General features: G+C 47.1%; 1 long non-coding RNA gene across 1 annotated transcript; it reads right to left on the bottom strand.

Moving 5' to 3' along the window:
• Nucleotides 1-1,099: 1,099 nt before the first annotated feature.
• LOC135272790 (uncharacterized) lies at nucleotides 1,100-5,618 on the bottom strand. Its single transcript, XR_010340753.1, has 3 exons — nucleotides 5,446-5,618; nucleotides 3,721-4,111; nucleotides 1,100-3,289 (listed from the first exon to the last, which is right to left on the bottom strand). It is a non-coding gene; the product is annotated as an uncharacterized LOC135272790 (long non-coding RNA).
• Nucleotides 5,619-19,941: the final 14,323 nt, after the last annotated feature.

Genomic DNA, 19,941 nt, shown 5'->3' with positions numbered 1-19,941 from the left:
ACAGGATTTGTAAATAGATGACCCCAAGAGTCATACATTTGGGTAATATATTAAATCCTAACCCTTTCCTGATGGCCATTGTTCACAGAATTACAGATGACAATTAGCAGCATTTGGAATAAAATACGAGGGGAAAGCTGCTGGAATCGGTAATGTGTGCAGAGGTGTGGCTAAAAGGTTATATACAATATTAACTTAGAGTAGTGAGATCATAAGATGATTTATATGCCAGAAAATAATGTGTTTTACTTTAAAGACATAATCCATTGCAAAAATGAATTTTAGTGTGAAGATCATTCACCAATTAAGACAGACCCAGTTGGATCCCCTTTGTCTGAATTCAGGAGATGTCCATTTTGGGAGCAAGAACTGGCAAAGAAGCACTCCTATAAAACAGTAGGTTTACACTCGTGGGGAGCTTATCCTTTCATGCTGTGTGATGCGTAGGGCAGTAAATAGCTTCCTTTTGTGCCTGTGGCCATGGTTGTTTCACATGGAATTTTATTTGCCTTTATGGGACAGTGAGGACCAGCAATCTTCCCTGGCTTGATGGTGCTCAGGAAGTTCAAGGCTCTCTATCACATCCTATGGCAAGGGTCCTCCTGGGACTGCTTCTTCCCCAAGACAAAAAAAGGAACAGATACACAGATTTTCTAGAAATTAGGGCTGAGGATTATGGAGGGGGAAAATTGAAGTTTAGAGAAAAAGATGTCAACGTTTGGTGGCCTTTGTAGTGGTCGAACAAATCTGCAAATATGAGTGATAACACTGAAGTGAAAGGCATACATGAACTATCACCCTAGAAGGTCTGCATTACTTTATAGAAACAAACAGACAAAATGCTGTGGTCCAAGTGAAGAGCCCAGCTATTGTCATATGAGGATTGCAACAAGAGCAGCCTCTGAGAGCTTCAGAAAAGTCTGTGAGGATCAGCTCATTTTTGAAGTGGCCCACGAGCTTAAATAATTTTCCACATTCTTTCTAGATGGCCTTCCTTGCTGACGAATACTGCAACTATTGTCGAGACGTTTTCCTCAACGTGAGGAATAAAGAACTTGACAGGGTAGGGTTTTATCTATAAAATACAAGCATTTATGAGTCATTATTAATCATTTTATTTGAAGAGACCCCATCAACAGATGTCCGGGGCACTGAAGTGCTTATATGCTATGCACTTATGTTGTAGTTATTGAGTTCTTGAAGGTGACATTGATATTCAGTATAATCAGTTGGAAATTCTCCAAGTCGCTAGTACAAATAACTTAAGGCTCTAAATACAAATTCAACTATTTTTTAGATCCAAATTCTGCTGATTTTGAATAAAGGATTAGTAATAAAATTCACCCTGGACTCTTCAATGGTGCTGAAGAGCCATTTTATTGATCCGCGCTAACTGAAGATGGAGCAGGACTTCGCAGCTGAGTGATCTGGCATGGGTATTGTCACGATTGGATTTTATCCTGGAATCTGCTGCGGAAAACATGAATAAACCTTTCAGCTGTTCTGAATTTCATCTTTTGCAGTGTGAGATGAAAAATCCAAGAAAACAAATGCACATTCAAATGAGTTTTTTCCGATGCTTTGGTATATTCTAAGCACTTCAACTTTGGGTGATAACGTTCATTCAGCACAAGCTCATTTGCTACCTACTCGGCATAAAGCATTCTAGTGAGGGCGAAACCAAGATACCTTCAGGATGCCCCCTGTCCTGTTGATGCAATGTTATAAATATCTATCCACACTGCATATGTGACATATTCCTTTCCCTCTTCACTTACTCAACAAATACTTATTTAATTCCTATCCTGTGACCTACACCATTACTGGGACTAGAAAGGTATTCTCCATAAGACTTGAGAGTTAGTAGTCTGGTAATGAAAGGAACAATATTACCCAATAAATAAGATGCAATGTGGAAAGTTCTAGAATAGTTGTATGATTAGACTGTTCTGGGTCCCAGAGAAGAGTAACAGAGAAGGCCAGGGAGTGCTTCCAAAGCAGGCCACGTTGCTGCTGACTCTAGTAGGAAAGGCAGAGGTGCAATAGACAGAAAATGGGGTAGGAGAAGGATTCCAGGTAGAGCCCATGGTACAGGTAAAGGCAGCAGGATGTTTATGGGCACGACAAAAAGGCCACTATGACTAGATTTTTTTATTATTATTATTATTTTTCTGAGACAGAGTCTTGCTCTGTCACCCTGGTTGGAGTGTGGTGATGCGATCTCGGCTCACTGTACCTCCACCTCCTGAGTTCAAGCGATTCTCCTGCCTCAGCCTCCCAAGTACCTGGGACCACAAGCGTGCGCCACTATGCCTGGCTAATTTTTTGTATTTTTAGTAGAGATGGGGTTTCAACATGTTGGACAGGCTGGTCTCGAACTCCTGACCTCAGGTGATCCGCCTGCCCCAGCCTCCCAAAGTGCTGGAATTACAGGCGTGAGCCACCGTGCCTGGCCTAGATTTTATTATTTCTAAAGAAGAGAAGCCAGAGGGGAGGTGGGAAAGTAGGCTGATACTAGAAAGGGTGTCAGATGCCCCAGGAAAAACTCTGACTCATTGAGAAGACAATGTGGGAGCAGTGATAACAGGGTTTGGCCTTCATGGAGCAGAAAGGCAGTGAGGAGGTTTTGTCACAGTTGAGGTGAGAAGCGACAAGGGTCGGATCTGTGGCAGTGACAGTGATATCAGAGAGAAATGGGGGCAGGCTGGAGAAATATTTCAGAGGCAGGCGCAACAGGGTTTGGCATCCTGTGGTGGGGGATGAGCAGAGATGGGTTTGTGGGGGTGGCTCCACTCAGACCCCTTTCCCCAAAGCACCATGCTCCAAGGTTCCCAGCCTGAGAGAAAAGGGATTGCTACACCCTGTGTTGTATTTTTCAGAGTCTCTTTGGAGAAGTCTTCTCTAGAAGACTTGATAACAGGATTTTAAATCAGGGCCTATGGCCATGTGATTCAGAAGCTGACTCTAACTTCTTCCTTGACGACCTACGCATGGGGCCAATGCCTTGTCTGGTGTCACTGGCAGGTCTTAGCACCAGAGCCAGGGAGGTAAGACAAGGCTGTGATGCCTCGCAGTACATCCCAAACAGGCAAGAGTCTTTATTGGCTGCGACGCAGATTGGCCACCTGGTTCAAGAACGGAAACTGAAGAGTCAACATGGGAAAAAACAGAAAAGAGGAGCCGCCATTTTGATCCTCCATGAAACTGTCCACATAAGTCTTTAGAGAAGGCTCCTGTGTAGAGCTGCATCAGTCCCCTTTTCTTCTACAGTCGTTAGGTGACTTCTAACCTGATGGCAAGGAGGAGGTCTCTTAGATTAAGTACTATCACACCTTCCTCTGAGCTGAAAAATGATTGAGGCAGTCAGTCAGCCAGTCAATGAACATTTATTCTCTCTTGCGTGTGCCCTATGGCCCAGTCCCCATCCTAGTATAGTCAACTGGAGCCCCCTTGTGGTCAGAAACAGCTTCCCTTCTGGAAACTGCCTTAAGAAAATTTTAATAACGTTCTATATTATCCCATCCAACTCGCAGGCGCTCTCAGGCAGGTTCCTGGAAAGAATTCTTCCAAAATACAGCTTAGAAAAGTTGCGGGGCAAAGCTTTACACGCACTGGAACAAAACTCATCCCATTGTCATCTGGGGCTAAGGAAGTATCTGGGGGAGGTCGTTAGTCTTGCGAGGTGCAAAATGAGTTTTGGCGATATTCTCTGTTACTTACCCCAGGTAGAGGACTTGCTTACTTCCTTCTGGAAGTCTCGGCCGCAAGACACAGTCATGCTGATGTCATTGCCTGACGTGTGCCAGCTCTTCAAGTGCCACGACGTCCAGCTGTACAAGGCAGGAGGACGCGTGAGTCTCTGGGTTATATCCGTTGCAGAAATTGGCAGCAAACGCTGGGTTTGGACCCACAGCTCCAGCTCTCTGCCGTCTCCATGGTCCTCTGAGGAGTGAATAGTGGGGTGTGCGGACCAGGAGCCCTTTGATCTCTGCCTAACACTCAGCTTTCTTTTGTGAATTAGCTCGTGGAAACCAAAAGCCGATGCACGTAGCGACCTATGGTTTCACACCAGTGAAGTCCGAACTAGTCAATGTTCTTTCTCTGGGAATTTCTGTAAAAGAAGACGTTCTAAAATGACTAATTGGAATAATTGCTTTGTAATAGGCATAACTTCAGGGTTTTTGTTTTGTTTTGCTTTGCTTTGGTTGAAGCTGTATCTCTAAAGTGATTGTATTTGGAGGGTCAGGTCTGTATCTTTTCTGGTTTAAAAATGTGTTCTCCTTCAGCGAGTCATAAGCCTTACCTTTTATTATTTTTTTTAAAAAAATCACCTAGTACTTCCAAGTTTTTAATACAAACATTGAAAACTGGAAGCTGGGTTCAGCCCTTAAATACGTTTGGTTTGACCCACCTAGTATTGGCCAGCAGTGTGTGTGTGTGTGTGTGTGTGTGTGTGTGTGTTTAATTTGAATCAGTTATCAATCTTTTAAAAACATTTGAAAAAAATTCCAATTGTGGCTGCACCAGCCTGACGTCCTGCAAGAGAAACAGTGGCGGGGCTGCGTGGTGCTGCCCCCTCAGACTGGGTGGGGACCGGCTCTCAGACTTGTTGACACACGCCCTGTCCCTGTGGCATGGGTGAGCTCTGGTCACACCTGCACCATCAGTAGAATCATAGTGTCTTGATACTTTCGTTATAGGGAATTGAGGACGTTCTCCTTCACGACTTCTTGAAAGAAGTTTCTATTCAGTACCTGAAATCTGTGCGGCTATTTAGTAAGAAATTTAAGCTGTGGCTTCTTAATGCTCTGGAAGGTTTTCCAGCCTGCTTACAGATCTCCAAACTCTAAGGTAGGTTTCAATGAAAAAAAATTAATTCAGGGCCAGCACAGTGGCTCACGCCTGCAGTCCCAGCGCTTTGGAAGGCTGAGGCAGGAGGATCGCTTGAGCCCAGGAGTTTGAGACCATCCTGGGCAACGTAGTGAGATCCTTTCTCTGCACACAAAAAAAAGGTTTAAAAATCAGCTGGGTGTGGTGGCACACTGCTATGGTCCTAGCTACTCAGAAGACTGAGGCAGGAGGATCACTTGAGCCCAGGAGGTTGAGGCTTCAGTGAGCCATGATCATGTCACTGCACTCGAGCCTGGGTGACAGAGCAAGACTCTGTCTTAAAAGTAAATAAATACATAAATAAATTCTGTAAGCATAGATGAAGCATCTGATTCCATCCTGGGTGGTAGCTTTCAGGTGCTGCCCCATGCGCTCAGCTACAGTCCGGAAGGCCCAACCTGCTCAGGATTTCTGACTTTTAGTGCTGGTGATGGATGTGTGCACTGATTAAGCCACACCCCTCTTAGCTATTTCTCTTCTGAATAATAACATGGACTTTTGGCAGGTCAAGGGGTTCTAGGTGTGCATATTCACCAGGGCATTCACGCCTCATACCTGAATTACAGCATCTCCCTGTTGAGTTTCTAGACTGCTTTCCCCTTCCGTCTGGCTGCCAGGCTGCAGTCTCGGAATGCTGCTTCCACTGGGCTATTTATCTGTTCAGGGCCTGCATGTGAAATTGGGGTTGTGGGACACAAACATTCAGATCATAGTAGCAGTCACGTCAGATGCTGGGGTTACTTAACTTTTCTGGCACATGGGGACATGTCAGCTAAGTGGCCCCTGCCAGGAACTCCTAGCCACTCAGAGGGCTGGCAGACAGTGGGTGGGGAGGTTGCAGTTTAGCCAGCTGTGCCTTCCTACCCCAAACATGTACCTCCGCTTCCCCACTGCCCACATGAGAACTTGAAGTTATATTAATAGCCATATGTGTTGTTCTTAACAGAAGTTACTCTATTTGTCAAAAGACTAAGAAGAAAGACGTAACTTTCCAACATGGCTAAGGTAGGTTTCAGCCAAGTAGATAGGAGGGAACAAAGCAGTTTCCTGAAAAGAAGTGAAAGCTCTAAGTCCCTGTTAAGAGCAGGTGGTCACTCCATCCATCTGCAAGGCAGAGGGCAGGCTGGGTGGCCTTGCCTGGTCACTGGCAGGAGAGTCCAGGTGGCCCCTGTGACTCAAAGCTAGAAGCCTGCCCCCTCTCCGCCCCTCCTCAGGAAGGCTCCAAGCTCCTGGCCTCTCAGGGCAGGAGGGAAAGCAGGTCAACATTTAAAAGATGCCTGATGGTCAGGCATGGGGGGTTTACACCTGTAATCCCAGAACTTTGGGAGGCTGATAGGCAGATTACTTAAGGTCAGGAGTTCGAGACCAGCCTGGCCAACAGGGCAAAACTTTGTCTCTATCAAAAAGAAATTTAAAAATATAAAAACTAGCTGAGCATGGTGGCACGTGCCTGTAGTCCCAGCTACACTGGAGGCTGAGGTAGGAGAATCTCTTGAACCTGGGAAGTGGACGTTGCAGTGAGCTAAGATTGTGCCACTATACTCCAGCCTAGACAACAGAATGAGATTCCATCTCAAAAAAATAAAAAAATAAAAATAAAAGGTGCCTGAGAGAGGCCCCACACAGAGGTGCCAGTGTCAGAGATAACAGTGCCTTGTAGCAGAACCTATGAAAGACAGAGAAACACATTCTTCACCTGTGTGTGTGGCCCTGTGGACTCGGTGTTGCCAGGACACCAGTTACTTCAGCTCTGACCTTTTCACTCCTGGGGCAATTTAGAGAAAGGTTGAGAAGGGCTGAAGAAAACACTCATGATGCTGGCACACGGCTCGTGGGCCACCAGGAGTTCCCTCTCGAGTCCTGCAAGTGCCCTATTGGGACAGAGCCTGGGGACTGTCACTCTGTTCCAAATCAGTCTCCTCTGGGAGGAGCCCAGCTGGGGCTTCCGTGACCCGGTGCTGGGCTCCAACCTCCCAGCACAGACCCCTCTCCAGACTCTGCCACTGCAGTCCTCACGGCCGGTCCTGTTCTCCAAGGCTCTCACAGTCCTGACTCGGTTGGTCTGGCAATGACCCTGGAGCGTGCTCTTCCACTCAACCCACGCAGAGCAACAAGCATGGGTTCTGGAGCCAACCCCTGCTCTGAGTCTTATCTTCCCACTTACTGCCCCTCAGGAAAGTTACTTCATACCCTAAGAGCCCTCGGTGTCCTCCTCTGTGAAAGGGAGGGGTAACTCGTGCCTTCTCCCAGGACTGCTGTGAGGACCACTAAGTGCATCCCAGGCAGTCAGACAGGGTCGGGGACTAGATTGTCCCCATTTGACAGCTAAGGATATCACCTCCCAGAGGCTAAATTCCTCATGGCCAAGGCTCCCACGAGGAAGGGACAGCCAGCTTCTGAATCCCGCAGCCACGCCCTCAGGATCGGTGCAGTCTCTACCTACACCTTCCTCACAGAGGCCCAATCCACGGGCTCCCTCTCTAGAGCCATTTGGGCGTGGGGTAAGTGGGGTGCAGAGAAGCAGCAGCAGCCATGCCCAGATAGCCCTGAATGCATCGATCTGGAGATGCCTTCTTTCTAAATGCTGCTTTTCAGAAGGGCAGTTTTAGAATGTGTGTAATTTTAACCTTTTCATTGTTAAGATTCATTTTTAATGGGTAATACCTGCATCAATGTTTCTTTCTCCCCACAACAAAAGTCTTGGCAATTAGGAGGAGAGTTAGGCAAAAATAAAATGACAAGATTGAATTAAGTATCATGCCTCCCCATCGTCTTTAGATTATGAGAATGGTATTGAAAAGTAAGAGGCAAGTCAGTGTTCTGAAGTCGGATCTGCAGGCCATCATCAATCAAGACACTTTGGCTACTTCTAAGAAAGCCCTGGCAAGTGACTGGAGCGGCACAGATGAGCTGGAGAACAACCCAGAGATGAAATGTAATCTTCCTTCTGCAGCTTGCTTTATTGGCACGGCGGGCATAGATTTGGGTCTAGCATGGCCATGGTTAACTCATGAGTTTCTTAATAGAGGTAGAACTTTATAACTCTGATGTTCTAAGTTGTCTGCTCACACTTCTCTTCCTGTAGTGGGGTGATGAACACCCCAGGGAATGCGCTATCCCTGTGCCCCCAGGACCTACCCCAGGGCCGGACAGGGCAGCAGCGCTAATACCTGCTAGTTGAGCTAATGAACGACTAGATGAGTGTGCTTGCTGCTTGACAGTATCACCAGAATATCTCCTGTGGGGGAAAAGTTTAGTTTCTGCATCTGTGTTGTACGTGCACAGGCTCCTGCGTCTCCTCAATCATGCCTGAATTGCCTTGAGCTAGATGTCTGACTTGCTACATTCTCCCACCACTCTTTTACTTGCAATGTGAAGTTTAACAATGGTGCCTTCACCATATTTCATTACTTTCCAAACAAGTGATAGGAAACAGGTGGATATTCTTGCCCTTTGCTATTGATCATTGTCATTGTCTTTCAAGAAAAAAAAAATCCCCCTTCATTAAAGAGCTCAAGTTGCTGGCTGGTGTGTGTTGTTATGTCCCTGGCAAGTGAACATAGCGGCAGAAGGAGCTCTCCAGACTCAGGGAGGACGTGGGAGGCAGGGAGCTGCCGAATGGTTACTGATGATGGATTATGGGCATCTCTAGGCCCTCCTATGATGGCTACAGAGAGGGTGCCAGGCTCCCCTGTGTGTGCCCTTTCCAAACACTCACTACCAGATGCCCTGGGTAAGTCAGATGGCCACTCCCTCTGTAGGCATAACGCCTTGCTAGTACTCTCGGCTGTGTCTGTAGCTGTCTGCCCAGCTCTCGTGAGCTCCTTCAGGCTGTCGGCTGTGTGTTATTCACCCTGGGCCACCCAGCATTGCACTGGCCCACAGGAGCACTTCAGTGTTTTGTGACTTGATGGATACAAGATTCGGGAGTACACAAAAGTACCACCTAAAAATTAGCCCACCCTCTTTCTTTCACCTGGAAGCAGGCCTGGCTTTGGTAGGGCTGTGCCAGTTATTAAAATATGTCCCTATTGGTGAATGACCTCGACCTCTGCCTGCTCCCCTCCACCATTCTGTCTCTTGATAGTGTCCCCTGGCTGACGCCGATCCCAGATCCTCCCATAAGGCACTTTTTTCCCCACCAATCCAGCAGCTAAAAGGTTAACACCTAATCCAGCAGGCTTCAGAGCTGTTAGTAGAATTACTAATTCTGATTAGTAATTCTGCAGTTCTTATTAGTAGGAACCCAAAAGGTCCCTGTTCCCAAGGCACTACTCACCAAACCCTGTTCTTGCCCCCAGCTGGAGCCCAGGGAATTCCAAGAGGGCATGAGACCCCCGCCCCCGCCTACCACCAGGTGCCTTCCAGACTGCACGCTGGTCTGGCCAGGGATCCTGTGCTCCTACTGGCATCTTCGTGAGTCCCAACAGGAAGATGTAGTTCTGCAGGGAGATAGGAGACTGACAGGAGACTGACAGCCGCTGCTGATACCTGCAGGCAAATGCTTCCAATTCCAAGTCCAAGTGCACCTCTCCCAAGCCTTAGGTGGGGGCCACTGCAATGGACTCAGTGTTCCAAACTCTGTTTGGTATGCAGAAGCACTCAAAAAGCTGGCAAGGCCAACGGCCGTTCTTTCTCTGTCAGTGCTACCTGTGCAGGTGGAGGACCCAAGACATGACCTCACACCAGGCTCCACCTCACTGAGTGCATAACCCCAGGCGAGGCGTTCACCCTCTCTCAGCAGCTTTGATGTCTGCCATCACTTAAATGACATTAATAAACCAGCCCTTTTACGAAGACGGCAAGGATAGGTGAGGTCACGTCTGTACGTGCAGTGAGCTCATCTGAAGACAAGGTCTGGATAATCGCAAGGTGTAGTTATGGTTTCAAAATATTTCTATTTCAACAAGTGGCAGAGATGGCTCACAACAGGCATGTCCATGTAACCCTGAATAGATGACCGCAGAGGTGACAAAGCCAGCCTCAGGACATCCTCTGTGTTCACAATGAACATGAGGCCCTGGGGAGTCCCTTTGAGCTATTGTTCAGTGATGTTCCCTAAGTTACCCAATACAAAAACACCTACAGAGAAATTCTGCTCTGGTGCATGCAATCTTTTGGTTTGTTTATTTTGTAACTTTGTAGGTTTAAGAAACTTAATTTCTTTGCTGGGAATATCAACAGATCTCAGTGTATTCCTCAGCTGTCTGTCTTCACATCTCCAAGCATTTGTGTTCCAGGTAGGAAACTGTGACTTTAAATTTTTAAAAAAAGCATGTTGACCATTCTAGATAAATGAGTGCCCATTGCCTAGGGGATGGAAAAGAGGTTTCTTAGGCTCTGGTCAGAAAGGTGTCAAGGGTGGCCTGGGTGTGAGGGCAGGGGGTAGCACTGAACTCTGTAGTAAAGAGGAGAATGGGGGCTTGGGGGAGCACATCACACAAGTGTGTGTGTATGCATATGTTTGCGTGCATGCGTGTGGGGGGCAAGCCTGCGTGAGCATGTGTGTCAGTGTGTGTGTGAGCATGTGTGTCTGTGGGTGTGGTGAGCATGGTGTACAGGTGAGTGGGTGAGCGTGAGCATGTGCAGTGTGTGTGTGTAAGTGGGTGAGTGGGTGTACAGGTGTGTATTGCACCAATGGGAGTGTGGAAGAGGAGGAGGGGTTCTGTCTGTTTTTGGGGGGAGAGCAACGCTTGTCTGCATGTTTTGCACATATGTTCCAGTAAAGTATCTGGCTTGATTTCAAAAGCCCAAAGATGGCTTGGTTGTGGATATGGGCAGGTTTGGTCGTTCTCACCAATGTGGCTCTTGGGATTTGCTTCAGTGGCATCCTGGGCTTGATTTTCATCATCCTCTGTTGGGGGAATCACCTGTGGAGAGCTGAGAATGTCACGAGAGAAGCCACGGTCCCTCGTTCCCTGGACCCAGGGCAGGTGGGGAGAGCTAGGGGCTATGGGTTAAAACCTAGAGGGAGGCCAGGCACGGTGGCTTATGCCTGTAATCCCAGCACTTTGGGAGGCCAAGGTGGGGGTATCACATGAGGTCAGGCGTTCGAGACCAGCCTGGCAAACATGGTGAAATCCCGTCTTTACTAAAAATACAAAAAAAATTAGCTGGGCGTGGTGATGCATGCCTGTAGTCCCAGCCACTCAGGAGGCTGAAGCAGGAGAATCGTTTGAATCCGGGAGGCAGAGGCTGCAGTGAGCCGAGAGCCACTGCACTCCAACCTGGGCAATGAAAGCAAGACTCCATCTAAAAACAAACAAAAAACACCTAGAGGGAATGAGGCAGCCCAGGCCCCACCTCTTGAGACACTGTGCTTGCCAAGGCTGAAGTGCTTGGGAAAGGCCTTGAAGAGAAGGTAGGACTTAAAACTGGGATACGAAGCATGTGTAGGATTAAAATAAGCTGAGAGGGGGAATCGGGCATTCAAGAGCAGCAGTGAGCCTACCTAGGGAGGAAGGAGCACTCCACACTGGTGGAGAGAAGGAAGACTCCAAGGGCCTGGGGCTGGGCGTGTGGCTTGGGGCTATGTCTTTAAGCTTCTGGCCACGTTGCAGCCAGTTCCTTGTGCCATCTGCCTGGCCTTGTCTGTATGTCTCACCGCTCAGTTGAGAAGAAAGGGGAGAAATAACAATCGAGACCAAGAAGACTGAAGGGGCTTTAGGATCTTAAACCTCCTAGATATGAACCAGAAAAATCCTCAGGAAAGAGCTCAAAAGCCAGTTCCAACCTTTGGCAGGTGTCTGGTCTCATTTGCTTCTTGAAAATAATTATCCCAGATTCTGTATGGTTTTTATTCCTCCTGTTGATCTCAGGCAAAGCTTATTTATAACAGCAGTGACCATGTCCAGAGCTGGATGGCTATTGAGACATTTATTCATTCGCTAGCTGAAGGCTTGTATTGTGCATCCTCACAGATAGCTGTCCACCGTCTGTTCCTTACGTGGAAACTGGAGCTCAGCCTCCAGCTTTAACCAGATGAACCCACTGAGATCATCACCACCAACCCTGCCATCCTACATCGTAAACCACAGAGTGCTGTGTTTCCCAAGTCCGTCATTGCACCTTCAGCCCTCACAAAGGAGGCATGTTAGAAAAATGGTGTTTTTGTAACTGCATGTCTTTGAAGGCCTTTTTTTGTAAAATAGCTGAACTGGTTTTTACACACCAGATTATTGTCAATCAAATGCTCAGACTGTTAAGATGCACACCCTTGGGCTTGTCAGAGATGCCCCATGGCTTCAGCTAGCATCTGGCAGTCAGCGAGCACAGGGCAGTTTGGGTCCTGGAGGAGCTTCTATGTCCGGGGACATGAAGTGCTGCACTGGAGGTGATGGGCAGAACCCTCAATGGTGTTTATGGCTGACTTTCAAATGTTTGTGCAGAGAGAGCCCTGGTCACTCAGAGCTGTATTCCTCGATACTTTTAGGAAGTATCCTTGTGGGTTGGTTGATTTATTTATTTATTTATTGAGATGGAGTCTCGCTCTGTCACCCAGGTTGGAGTGCAGTGGCAGGATCTCGGCTCACTGCAACCTCTGCCTCCGGGGTTCAAGTGATTCTCCTGCCTTAGCCTCCTGAGTGGCTGGGATTACAGGTGCCAGCCTCCCCGCCTGGCTAATTTTTGTATTTTTAGTAGAGACAGGGTTTTGCCAGGTTGGCCAGACTGGTCTAGAACTTCAGACCTCAAAGGATCCGCCTGCCTCAGCCTCCCAAAGTGCTGAGAATACAGGCGTGAGCCACCGTGCCCGGCCAGATCCCTGTGGTTTTGTACTCACATTGTCCCTTCGGTGTAAAATCCTCTGCTGAACACCGATGGGAAGGGGCTCCTCCCAAGAGTTCATCTCAGATAGTGAGAAACACTGAGGAGGATGCTGCTACCGAAAGGACCTCATGTCCCCTGAAGCTCAGGGCCACTTTCTGGTGTGCCAAGGGTTTCGCTGGGGCAGAAGGGAAAAGAAGCAATGACAAGAAAGAGCATTTCTTTGTTCCTAGCCAGCCTCTCCATCTCTTCCTCAAAGACATGTGGTGGAGCTGTGGTTGGTCCACAGGCATGTGAGTGAGTTTGAGAAGAGGCTTGGAGCATGGCTATCAACAGATGCATTTGAAATCCATGACTTATGGCTTACAGTTGGCTTCAAGTGTGGCCCAAGGCTGCTCTCTGTCTGGGTAGAGGGAACTTCTTAGTCTGCATGCAGCAGCATCTTATTGGTACCCAGGTTAGTGCCAATGAGGCTGTCAGATGACCTTGGTTCCACTGGATGCAGGGGCTGGGACTTTCCAGTCTGGAGATCGCTTACACAGCAAGCATGACGACCAGCTTTTCCAAATAGGCACCTCTACTTTTCATCATTATGGGATTCTGTGCCCCCTTTACACAATCAGATTAGACATGCAGAAGTGCAAGAATAAAACAGCCCCCACCCCTCTCGATGGCCCTTCCCAAGCGGACTTCAGTGAGGCTGTCCCTACAGTGTTTCTGTGTCACACATCACAAGTGAGCTCTTTTTCTAAAACTGAATAGTGCTGGGCATGGTGGCTTATACCTCTAATCCCAGTGTCTTCGGGAGGCCGAGGCAGGAGGATCACTTGAGCCCAGAAGTTCAAGAACAGCTTGAGCAACACAGTGAGACCTTTATCTCTACCCCACCTCCCCCCGAAAATTAAATGAATCATGGGCAGTGGTGCATGCCTGTAGTCCCAGGAGGCTCAAGTGGGAGGATGTCTTAAGCCCAAGAGTTTGAGGCTGCAGTGGGCCAAGATCGTACTACTGCACTCCAGCCTGGGCAACAGGAAGGCCATGTGTTCAAAAAAATAAAAAAATTGCATGGTGATTTTAAGAGAAAAAGCAAGCCAATTTTCCACGTCCCTCCCTCCTTCTCTTCACCAACTTTAAAGGGCTCTGCCCTGGAACCATCTCCATGGAAGATGGAGAAAGACCAGACATTGGCCCCACTGCCTCAGTTTCCACTCTTGTTATTTCGACTTTCTCTTCTTAGGCTCTTTAAAAATGCGTGTGCATGACAAATGTGTGCATTTGAAATCATACTATGCTTCTTGATTTTATCATAAACTGCAGCCTTTTTTCTCACAAAAACTTAATAGCCAAATAGAAGCAAAGAAGAGTTTATCAAATTGGCCGCCAGCTTCCAGCTGAGATGGAATCTTCTTCTCACTGCTGTGAGCAAAGCCATGACCCTCTGCCACAGAGATAGTTTTGGTGAGTCAGAGATTTCAAAAATATCTTGTATTCTACCTTTTAAAAATGTCATTATAGAATAAGTATTTTGCATATTGCTATGTAGAATCGAACATCTTCTTTTAACTTTTTTATGTAAAATCTAAGATACAGCAAACCATACAACACCATAGTCATTTTTATTTTTAACGTCAGTGTGATAGGCTGTCAAATAGATGGACTATGCTTTTCCTTCCTGTTTCATCAGCGTTAGACACACAGGAAGGCTCCCCTTGTTACTGAATTATGAGCTTTGTGACATTTTGAAAAAAAGCACTGAGAGAGACAACTGAGATAGAGGAAAAAAATGGGTTCTTTGGAGCACCCATACTTAACTCTCAGGAATAACGATTAGGTTGCCATTGTATGCAGATTACAGAAAGAGTGAAGTAATATTCATTTTGCAAACTTCCTGGTCAAATCATTGATCTTCCTCTGTTGGGGAAGGTTACATCTTTGATGCAGTTGCTTTATAAAAAGGGTTGTAGGGGAGGATGGCTGTGGCTAATGCCTGTAATCCCAGCACTTTAAGAGGTCAAGGCGGGTGGATCATCTGAGGTCAGGAGTTTGAGACCAGCCAGGCCTAACAGTAAAACTCTGTCTCTACTAAAAAATACAAAAATCTGGGAGGCTGAGGCAGGCAGATCACGAGGTTAAGAGATCAACACCATCCTGGCCAACATGATGAAACCCTGTGTCTACCAAAAATACAAAAATTAGCTGGGCTTGGTGGCGCACACCTGTAGTCCCTGCTACTTGGGATGCTGAGGCAGGAGAATTGCTTGAACCCAGGAGGCAGAGGTTGCAGTGAGCCAAGATCATACCACTGCACTCCAGCCTTGCACCTGGTTACAGAGTGAGACTCTGTCTCAAAAAAAAAAAATACAAAAATGAGCTGGGTGTGGTGGCAGGCACCCGTAATCCCAGCTACTCTGGAGCCTGAGGCAGGACAATCGCTTGAACCCAGGAGGCGGAGGTTGCGGTGAACCAAGATCGCACCATTGGACTCCAGCCTGGGTGACAAGGGTGAAACTCCACCTCAAAAAAAAAAAGGGGGGGTTATAGTAAGGGAAGTTCACCACTCAGCCCACCAACTTTGTGAAATGGATCATTCTTTTGAAAGGTATTTCTTGCTTTCCAGGCCCTTTCCTGGGCACTTGGCATATAGCAGTGGAAAGATAGTCTCCACTGGCAAGTGATCCCTGCACAGAGAGCTGCCAGATGCCCTCACAGCAAGTAGGCAAGAAGGAAGAGAAAGCAAGCCCTATTCTAGACCAGTTCTGCAGACACCCTGGAGCTCATGAGGGCTGCTGCTGTCAGCTGCCATATAAGTGACACTCACTTATAGTGGGACTCTTCCCTTTAATGAAGTCCAAACTGACTGTGCTTTATGCTCATGCTCTTCCAGAGCAGAGTTCACGTGCATCATGGAAAAAAATCAAGCCCTGAGCTGGGTGTGGTGGCTCACGCCTATAATCCCAACACTTTGGGAGACTCAAGTGTGTAGATCTCTTGGGCCCAGGAGTTTGAGACCAGCCTGAGCAACATGGTGAAACTTCATCACTACAAAAAAAAAAATCCAAAAATTAGCCAGGTGTGGTTGCCCAATACTCCCAGCTACTTGGGAGGCTAAGGTGGGAGGATCACTTGAGTCAGGGCAACAGAGGTTGCAGTAAGCAGAGATTGTGCCACTGTACTCCAGCCTGGGCGATAGAGCCTGACTCTGTGTCAAAAAAAGAAAAGAAATCTAGTCTGTAGTTGTTACTTTTTCCAGTCTACCTTCTCTGTACCTCCATATGAAATCAGTGTATTCACATCAGTAGTTTGAACAGTGGTTTCAAGACTTGGACTATGATTTTCCAAGGTTAAATAGTCCAGATGATGTTGCCAAGTTCATCTCAGGCAAGGTCATGCCTTCCGCAGGTGCAGTTATCTCTCACCCAGATCCGTGAAGGAATAGAACATTACTCAGGGAAAAAACTGTGAAGGGCTTTTGAAATGGATGAAAGATTACTTGAAATGAACAAAAGGCTTTGAAATGGACAAAGGGTTGGCACAGCCTTCTGGGTTCTCTCTGCCTTCCATTGTCTTTGAGTTAATTTTACAGCTCTGTAAGTTGCAGCAAACTGATAATGCAGGTGACCCTCACCCACAGAAATACAAGCTAGTTGTGTCAGGTGGTTGTGATTGATACTGCCCTGAGGACAGAACCCTTTTGCATCTATTTGTCAGAGCGTTCTTTTCTGTCTTAGTATATATTTAGTACTTTGAATTCTCTTGTGAACCAGTGGCAACATCTTACTGAGGTAACAGTAAGATGTAATACATCATTTAATTAATGAGTTAAATAAAACCTTTGATTTGTCCATTCCATATCTGTAGAAGAGTCATGGTTTTACCTTTATTTAAAACTTATGTTCTAACAATTGCAATAGGCAAGATTTCCCCTTCTGTTTCTAAGGCAAACATTAATGATTGTTTTCCTTTCTGGGAGAGCAAAGGCCTTGGGATTTGGGGCATTTAGCTAAGTCACATACCCTCCTGTCTCTCCAATGACAGCACCTGCAGCCCCACCTGAGAGGGTGCCTCTCACAGGTGGAGCCCTAGCTGGCTTCCTTACCCACTTCCCACGCAAAGAGCTGCAGCCACAGGGTCAGCTGGAGGGGCAAGGCACTACGTTTCAAGCACCACAAAACAGCAGCAGGGCCCCTTCTGCACGCTGCCCCCATTTCCTCCCACCCCTTCTGGATGTTCCTGTGTGTCATACATGGGGCATGGTGAGGCCGAGGGGCACCCTCTCCAGCTCTGGGAGCAGCACTCAGGTCCCTGTAGGGTTTGTTTTCCTCCCATCTCACACTGGATGGGTTCTAAGTTCCTTTTCATGGCTTAGGGTATTTAGCTCTCAGTCCTTTCCGTCCAAAAGCTGCCGTGCCAGGGGTCCCCTACTTATGGACGCTGCATAAGAGGCCCAGGCCCCTTCAGGGTCAGCTATTGGAATGAGGCTCAGGTACACAGGTGTGAGCCACGGAAAAGTTGTTAGTTTCATAGTGATTTGTTTACTGTCTGTCTATCAAATGTATTCATTTTTGGTTATTATCTAAATGTAGGCTCCTGGCATCTGTTTCACTTGCTGCTTTTGGAATATGTGATTCATATACTTCAGTCATGCCTAGAGGAGGAAGAGGAGGACATGGGGAATGTCAAGGAAATGCTACCAGATGACCCGACTCTCAGCCAGCCAGACCAGGCACTTTTCCACCCTCTGAATTCCTCACTGTCCCAGGCGTGTGCCAGCCCCAGCGTGGAGCCACTGGAGGTGATGCTGACACACATGGGCCAAGGCCGATATCTCATGGATGTGAGCAACGTGGTCCTCAGGATCCTGGGCTTCCTGGTGGACACTGCCACAGGCAATAAGGTAGGGACACCAGGACCCCCTTCCACACAGCTGTTTCAAGGGAAGTAAGAGCCATAGGCGGTTAGGAAAACCCTCAAGATCACATTGTCCAAACAATGATAAAGGATTTCACAATCATCTTTGCCCTAGGTGATTTTGCCAGTGGTGAGTATAATTCACTACCTGTAGATTACTGGTCGCTCAGGTTTGTGGTTCATTAATAAGTGCCTGGCACGATTAGAAGTGTGGACCATCTGGATGGCCTGGGTCTTTCTTGCCTTCTCAGAGCATACCTGGCTGGGCGAGATTAACTCAGCAATAGCACACCGCCAACCTCTGAGTGGCATGCACTGAAAATACCTCTAGTGTTTAAAAAAAAGGAAGCATTGAATAGTCTGAACAGAGGCTTTTGAAAAGATTAAATTGGGATACCTGTTGAAAGATATAAACATAAAAGTTTTACCTATTTACCTAATACCTACTATATAGCCCTTATGTATGTTATTTTGAAGCCATACGATCCTGTAGAATATTTGTTCTTGTCATTCTCATTCGATTGATGAGGAAACTGAGGCTCAGAGAAGCTGAGTGACTTGCACAAAGTCACACAGCAAGGAAATAGTAGAACAGAGATTGGAGCCCCAGCCTGCCTGATCTCAAGTCCATTCTTCACCCACAATCCTAGACAGGAGGTTGGTTTATGCCCTGAGGAGTGCAGGACCCAGGTTAGAGAGGTTGGACATGGACCTCAGTGCCACGAAGCAAAGTTGGACTGATGGAGGAATGACTGCAGTGCCTCCATGGAGGAGCAGGGAGTGGACTGGTTAAAAAAGGAAAAACTGACAGCAGTTGTCTTAGGACTAATTTCTCTGCACATTTGATGTTTAGCCACTATCCATTATCTTCTTTTTATGACAAATTCCCCTCTTGCGCAGATGAGTTGTGCTTAGTAGGAAATTGAAGCAGGTGCAATCATTCAACCTGAAGCAGGTTAATAGTGGTCTCGGCTGTGGCAGTGAGTCATAGCCTAAAACTCTTCATGCCTTAGAGTTCGCAGAATAATAGAAACCTTCCAGGACGCTTTCTTTCCTAAGCAAACTCTCATTCTGAGTTTTCCAATTGCAGAGATCCTGCACACACTGTTATTGAGCAATGCTTGGACAAGACACCTCCATAGACAAAAAAAGAAAAAAAAAAAGCAGGAGCCAGGGAAATGCATCTCTCAGGTTTATCAGTTCTCTATCTGCACTTGGTCTTTGTTTTCTCACCTTGAGATAGTAAGTCACATATCCAGCTGCATTCAGTGCTCTCTGTGAGGTAGATTCAGATGTGTGTCTGTAAACCTCCTCCATGAGTGTCCACGTAAAAAAGCAGACATGATCAATGAAGCATGCAATAGTGAAACACTGACCCCAACTTGGGGTTGCTGATGAGAGCTGGGCCTCCTTAGATGGCGGCAGCTAAGGTGCTTTCAGGAAGCATGTGTTTTCAGAAAGTTCGCAGAAATAAGACCCAGTTAGATCTGAAGAGGCGATGGCTTTCCTAGGCTGTGCCCAGGAGAATGGCTCTCCCTGCTGCTGTACCTGGTGGCAGAGCCCTCCAAGGGCCGCCAGTGTCAAGCACCTGAGTGTTCTCCAGGGTATTCTGTAGAGCCCTAGCAGGACCAGCATTCGTGCTGGGCTGCAGTGTCCAGCTCCAAGTGAGCAACTCTTTGCACTCACCATCTGGGGCGAGAGGTCAGAGTGTAGCATGACAACTTGTTAAAGGAAAAAAAAAACCTTTCAGTGACACTTGTTAAAGCACCATAAGGAAGGCTTTATCCATAAGGAAGGCTTTATTCAGTACCATCTCCATAGGGCTTTTGCAGTGGGGGAGGGAGACTGGGCTTAACTCTGAGAACAGCAGGGATAGGGGTGTGTGGGTGTGGAATTTATAGCCTAGGAGCCAGGTGTGGGTCAGTGGATGGGAACTTACTAAGAAGAAATGTCAGGGGTAAGGGGGATTCTGGCTAAACCCACCTAACAGGATTCTTGTAGAAGTTTGGCCAGCTGGGGTGACCAGACATCACCTGGGAGCTGGCAGAGGATGAGGAAACTGATCAGATATGGAGATGGGGCATTCTTGCTAAAGTGACTCAGCAGGGTTCTGGCTAAAACTGGATTTTACAAGGAAGTGTGCGACGGAGAAGGTTCAGAAGCCAAACAAAAGTTCAGCCAAGTGGATAATGTTTGTCAAATTGTATACACATGCTTCTTAGTCAGCAAAGTAACCAGGAATCAGCTTTTACCTCTTCAGTCACAGTTAGAAGGCGTGAAGATAGACGCTGACAGTCTCCCTGAGCCCAGTGTTTAAATGCATCTTTCATCTCAGTGAAATAGGTGTTATCATCAAGCCCATTTTACAGCTGGCATGAC

The sequence above is a fragment of the Aotus nancymaae genome, unplaced genomic scaffold, assembly GCF_030222135.1.
Source record: "Aotus nancymaae isolate 86718 unplaced genomic scaffold, 86718_ANA_hifiasm-v0.15.2.pri h1tg000131l, whole genome shotgun sequence".
Taxonomy (NCBI): domain Eukaryota; kingdom Metazoa; phylum Chordata; class Mammalia; order Primates; family Aotidae; genus Aotus; species Aotus nancymaae.
Note: the sequence above shows the minus strand (reverse complement) of the source record. Positions and strands in the feature narration are given on the sequence as shown.